We start from the raw sequence: 6,951 nt of genomic DNA, 5'->3' as shown, positions 1-6,951 counted from the left end.
TTTTAACCTACCATGGTCACGTTTAATGTGACCATGGTAGCTCCCGGTGCATGATAAACCCCCTCGCTACGCCACTGCTTGTACAGTATTATGTAATTTTCCTATTCGAATGCTACCATACCGCTGGTCCGATAGGAAGAAGGGACTAATTGCGGAAAGGGATCGAAGTAATTCGATCAAAAGTAGTTGTTGACCTCCTCCCCGAAGAGAGGACTCTCAACGACTACTAATTAAATAAACAAACAACTACTAACCCGTTATAGAAAAAGCTTAACCAATGCCAAATTATAGAGCTAGCAAATGGCTATAATAATAATTTTAAGATAATTTGGTACTAGAGTTAGGCGTTAGGTGCCATCTCTTGCTAGATTTAATAATTAGAATTTTAATTTACTACTAATTAATACTGGTCCACTACTAAAATTTTAGTTCGGATATGTCGGGCCCCGTCCCTCACCACCCGGTCGCCCCATTGTGGGCCTGGCCGAACCCATAATGGGCCTTCTAAAAGAGGCCCTCTTAGTGCCCACAGGGCGGAAAGAGTTAAAAAAAACTACTACTTAAAAAATGATCCGTGTTAGACAAGTTATGATGGCCCTCATGTGATCGAAGTTTCTAACCTTAACTCCCGAAAGACTTCACATCAGTGGCGTGCCGTCATTGGAAGCGGTGGAAGCGCCGCTTCCACTTCCAATTGACCTTCCCTTGTATTTTCTAAAATATAAATTTTCATATTTTAACGTACTTTGAATTAATTAATTAAAATTAATATTTTATTATAACCGCATTATATATCTTATTACAAATTTCTATACTACATGTAAAAAAACGATAAGATTGCTATTGTATATTCGAATATCAGTGGCGGAAGGAATGTCGAAACCGGGTCAGCTTCCAAGCAGCCAGATTATAGGCATTGGCGCATGCGCTTTACGGAGCACCAACCGAACGGTTTAGCTAGTGGACGCTATATACGTATAAAGCTTACAATTTTATATTCCGGACAGGTTCTGGGCTGTTAGCCGCCTGCCTGCTAGATATTTGGCCGCCCTCGCCCGATTATGTGAATCATGAGTAGACTAGATTTATAACTTAACCCGACCGATAGGAGTTTACTGGCATGTTTTCATGATAGTTCTGTATAGTTGACAGGAGTTTAAAAAAATTCATATGATATATTTATTCTGCTCGCCCATCTTGTATTACTTACGGATTTAAATGTTAAACCGGTGATATTACGATTTAGTATGTCCCATCTGTAAGGGGATGCAGAAAAAAACGTGTACAATTCTAGTACAGTGTTAAAAAATTAACTGTTACTTTGGCAGCATCATTTACAACCAAATTTAATGAATGAGACGTACAAGATACAATAAAAGCTCTAGAATTTATTTTCCTTAAATTTACGATTTATGTATCTGCTGTCATAAAAATTGTCTTTCCACCGTTTTCCCAAGACTACAAATATTCAGGTACAAAGTAACTGGTTTCGACTTATTTCTACTTAAGAAGTAATTAAATAATTAAGAGATCAGGGAATTGGGGACATAAATAAAACCCTGCCGATAGAGCCAGAATTTTAAACAAAACCTTAACCCAACCAATCTCTAGCCGAGTACAGTGGGGAGTGATTTCTTCGTAATATTAGATAATAAAAACAGAAATTTCTCTAGTTCAATGAGTGACTAAAAAGTTGTAAATTTTGAAAATTTTCGTGGACACTGGTCCTAAAACGAATTAGTTAGAAAGCAAATGACAAACAATCTACTTTGTATTAAGTTTAACATATTTAGATTTTTACAGCTATGGTGAAAAACGTTTAAAATTTACAACAACCCTGTCGCGTTCTTTGAGATATACTAGTGATGCGATTTAAGTCATTTGACATTGACCGGTATTGGCACCCTCGAGATTTGGCATTCAAACACTGCATACCTACCTGAGCCGTCTCTGATTCCATCCATTAGCAACTCGTATGGAGCTATTTGATTAAGTGGATTGTTTTATAATTTAAAAAGTAAAGAATATTTTATGTTATTTTTATGTACGTTTTTTTACAAAGCTACATTTAATTATAATTTTCTTCAAAAGTATATTAATACAATTGAACAATATATTGTACCAGGTATGTATATCCAGCGCACATTTTATTTCACCGAGTAAGTTTTTAGAATTTATTTTTAATTTTAGCCCGTATGTCGTGGCTAGCGATTCGGAATATAATTGTTATATTAAAAATACATTTAGAGAAGTCTACAGTTTTTACTCGCTTATCGAACAAATGAATACGAATGGACTCTAGACCAGGGGTGGCCAACAAGTCGATCGCGAACCCAATTTTGGTCGATCGCTCGCGATCTTTTGACTTAATGTGTTACACTTGTAATCGCACGCAACGCGTGAACGTAAAGCCCTGGTCACACTATGCGATTTCCAGCCGCGCAGGCGACCGCAACTGCAACAAGCGCGAGTCGCGCGCGTCTTCTCGTGGTCACACATTGATTCGTTGACGTTGCAACTCGGAACACCTGACCTTATAATAAACCAATAAAATTACAATAGCTTGTTTTTGTCTACTTTCGTGAATTTACCGACATTTTTGCGTTCTACTTCAGAGTATTTACGGAATTTTAGCTACTTTTCTTATTAAAATAGCAAGCAGTTCCTTTTCTGGAATAAATAAAAGAAAAAAGGCGCTAATTTTGTTAGAGCTGGCGAGAATATACGAAGAGAAAAATAAAAAAAAAAACGTTCATGCTGGGTTAAAACTTGACGAAATGAAAATCAACGGGCTAAACAATCGTGCTTTCTTTCACCAGCTGATGAATGAATTAAGGCTTTCGGATGCCGTAGGTTATAGGGGATATATCCGTATGAATACCAATACTTATATATAATTTAGGAGAAACGTTTCGTAGTTTGGCATATCAATTTAGAGTTGCCCATAATTCGATATCAGTCATTATTTCAGAAGTTTTGGATGCTATTTATCAATCTTATAAAAGTGAATATTTGAGGGTAAGTGTTGTTTAGAGGAAAGCTTGAATGATTTAATTCATTTATAATCGATATATTTTTTTTCTTTTATATAAGCATTTATTTTATTCAATTGTATATTATGAAAAGTAATCAAACTTTTTAAAATAAATCTAACAATAACTTTTATAAATTCAGATTTGATTTATATCAAATATAGCATTTAAATGTACTGAAACTGAGTTAATACAATTATTATAATCAAGATATGTTGACAAATATACAACGCAAAGTATGACGTGGCACAAAGACGTTTTCTGATTGGATGCGCGTTTGCAACCGTCGCCAGTAGAACAAACTTTTTGTTTTTAGTTGTGGTTGCAGTCGCGCCGGTTTTCGAGGGGGGATTACCAGTTAACGGGAACAGCCGTCGCGGTTGCAGTCGCCCGCGCGGCTGGGAATCGCATAGTGTGACCAGGGCTTAACGCGCAAACTCAACAGTATGCATGCAGTTATGACTCGACTCAGAAAAACATAGCCATTTAGCTTGAATATTTGATACCTTCATGCCGTAGCTTCTTTTCTTGAAAAAAGAAATTGTGGAATTTATAACTTTTCCTTTTAACAAAGATTTGTGTGAAACGTATTAGCCAAAAAATTTAGACATATTTCATATGGAGCAAAAGGCATTAGAAAATAAAATTATAATTTTACAAACTGATTTAATCTTACAAGCCAGAAAATTTGAAGAAGATTTTTGGAAATACATCAACCGAGAAAAATAGCCCAGTATCACCGAATGTAGCGAATATATTTATACTTGTTTCGGAACTACATACCTGTGTGAATTGGCATTTTCATACTTAAAGTTAACGAAGACTAAACATCATTCTGTCCTGACTGATTCCTACCAGAGTCGGTAGATTAACTGGTCTTTCGACTAATAGTTCAAACTTAGCTAGAGCCAATATTTGCCGCTAGTTGGCGCCACTGTTGGCAGAAGAGCCTTGTTCTTGTTTTGGATATACGGAACTCAGTGATTTCGACCTATAATAATTGTTTTTTTTTAGCTACATAAAAATGCTAACGTGCTTTGTGCCAGGATGCAAGGCAGGATATAAGTCATCGAACGAGAAGAGAGATTTCTTCCGTGTTCCTAGCGATAAGATTGAGAAGTGGATGCGATGCATTCCACGAGACGACAAGATGCTAACAAGTAAATGTTATGGATGGCCGGATGGCCGAGCGGTCAAGGTGGCATCCTACCGCTCTGGGGGACCCGGGTTCGAATCCGAACGGGTCGAGAAATCCCCAGGAATTTTTCGGAGGATGATCCGTTCGGATATGTCGGGCCCCGTCCCTCACCACCCGGTCGCCCCATTGTGGGCCTGGCCGAACCCATAATGGGCCTACTAAAAGAGGCCCTCTTAGTGCCCACAGGGCGGAAAGAGTTAAAAAAAAAAGTAAATGTTATGTTTGTGACGTACATTTTGCGAGTAGATTTATTTTAAAAACCTACTCCCATGTTATAAATGGAGAGAAAGTAGAAATTCCACGAGATCGCTGGGCATTAACGTCAGATGCATATCCATCAAACTTCCCTAATTGTCCTAAGTACATTAGTAAGTCTGTACCTCAAAAACGATCAACGCGATGTCTCACAAGAAATGAAGAACCATCTACGAAGAGATACCGAAAAGTCAATACCAAAGATAAATATTTATATGTTTTTTATGTAATCTTAATCCTTAGTGAGCCATGTAACTTTTTGCCCTTGCCTGAGTTGCAGTGGGTCTCTCGGACCCTGTGTTTTAATATAAATTTTTCGATTGGAAGCTTAAGACATCTAGTCTAAGTAAAATCAAATAAAAAAACGTTCTAATCTCATGTTGATCGGGCCGAAAAGTTGGAAAAATATAAATTTTTCCAGTATTTTTAAGGAACATTTTATATTTAAAAAATGCTAACTAAAGATTGAGCTGGGTTTGTGAGACCCACTGTGATTTACTGAGGGCTATCTCTCTGTGGCCTAACTTTCCTTATAAATACTTTAAGATTAATTGTCTGATTTTTTAATATTTTTTTTTTGTCAATCATTAGATTTGCATGATACACACTTCCAAGTAACAACTGTAGAAAATGAAATAGAAGAACCCTCCACATCTGAAGCAGCAACTACACAGCATCCTGAGCATATGTCAATAAAATCTCTGATTGCAGTCTGAATTGTTAAAAGTCAAAGAGGATTTGTATCGGTGCAGAAAGCAAAAGATGATCTATAAGAAGAAACTGAAAACTCTTCAAACAGAAAATCTCAAGCTTCATCAAGAAAATGCTGAACTTAAAATAAAACAGTTGTCAGCTGATAAACTTGATTCCTTACCACCGAGACAGAAACTTGTAATAGAGCACATGCTGAAAGCATGCCATATAAAAAGCAAAAAGGGTATGAGATATGACATTAATTGGTTAGTTGACTGTTTGCTTTTAAAAATTAGGTCACCATCTGTCTATGAATTTTTGAGAAATAATGATTACTTGCCTTTACCTTGTCAGTCTACACTGCATCAATATATCAGAGGCATTAATGCCAAATTTGGATTTGATGAAGATCTTTTTGTTATTTTAAAGTCAAAATTGGAGACTATTCCACAAACAGAATGCCAGGGAGTTTTAATTTTTGATGAAATTACACTTCAAAAACATATAGAACTTTCAAAAGCTACTGGTGAAATGATTGGACTTGTTGATTGTGGTGATAATTCTGTGTTGCCACAGAGTGAATTTACAGCAGGTGATCATGGCCTAGTGTTTATGTTCAGACCTCACTTTGCTAGTTGGGTACAATGTATTGGCACATTCTGTTCAAAAAGCTCTGTCCCAGGTTCTACTGTTGCAAAACTTATTTTGCAAGCAATTATTCATTTAGAGCAGTGTGGTATAATAATTAGTGCAATAGTTTGTGATGGTGCCAGCACAAACAAAGCAGCTTTAAAAGCTCTAGGAATTTGTGCAGACACAAATAATATACAATGTTCATTTACAAATCCTGCTGCAGATAGACAAGTACTGGCAATTATTGATGTACCACATATTTTAAAATGTATACGAAACAATCTTTTGAAAAGTAGATACTTTCAGGTAAAACTAAGAAAATAAAGTGTTTTCACCTAATTTATAATATAAGCCATTGCATTATTCTTCATTTTTACTTTTAGTTTCCTGAAGGAAGGATACAATTACAGCATTTTAAAGCAGTTGTTGATGAAGATTCCAAATTACCAAAGGGATTAAAAGCATGTCCCAAAGTAACTGAAATACATGTTAATCCCAATAACTTCCAGAGAATGAGAGTATTGCTGGCAGCTCAGGTAACACTTTTTTTTTTTACTTATATAATCTGATTTGATAAGAATACTTTTATTTATCTCATTTCTTTATAGATATTTAGTAATACTTTTGCTGATGCTATGCTGTTTTATAAACAGCGTGAGGTTGCTAGCCTAAAGAATGCAAATGTTACAATAAGTTTCATACGTCGCATCAATGCTCTTTTTGATGCTTTAAATCGCAGATTGCCACAGGATGGAATCAGACACGATTCAAATGATCTCAAGGTAATAGTAATGATTCACTAGGAAAAACTACGAGTATAAATGTTTTAATAAACAACTTTTTTAAAATAGGTTATTGAAGAATCTCTAGAATGGTTAAATAGATGGGAAACATTCAGATTACAGATTAAAAGCAGTGATCAAAAGGGATTTTTGAGCCACCAGACAGCAGAAAATCTACGCTTGACGCTAACTAGTATCTCAGCACTCATTAAACAATTGCTTCCAAACTCATATTATATTGTGGGTACCGAGGAGGGACGACGAGGTCAGCCCTCTGTCTAATTTCGGCTAACAAGTCGGAGGGACTTGCCCACGTGTCAGGGAAGGCTTATTTGACGGTAGGAATCCCGTAGGGACG

Source organism: Centruroides vittatus, unplaced genomic scaffold, assembly GCF_030686945.1.
Source record: "Centruroides vittatus isolate TY-2023 unplaced genomic scaffold, ASM3068694v2 contig_1777, whole genome shotgun sequence".
NCBI classification, from domain to species: domain Eukaryota; kingdom Metazoa; phylum Arthropoda; class Arachnida; order Scorpiones; family Buthidae; genus Centruroides; species Centruroides vittatus.
The sequence above is the reverse complement of the archived record's forward strand: the minus strand, read 5'-3'. Positions refer to the sequence as shown.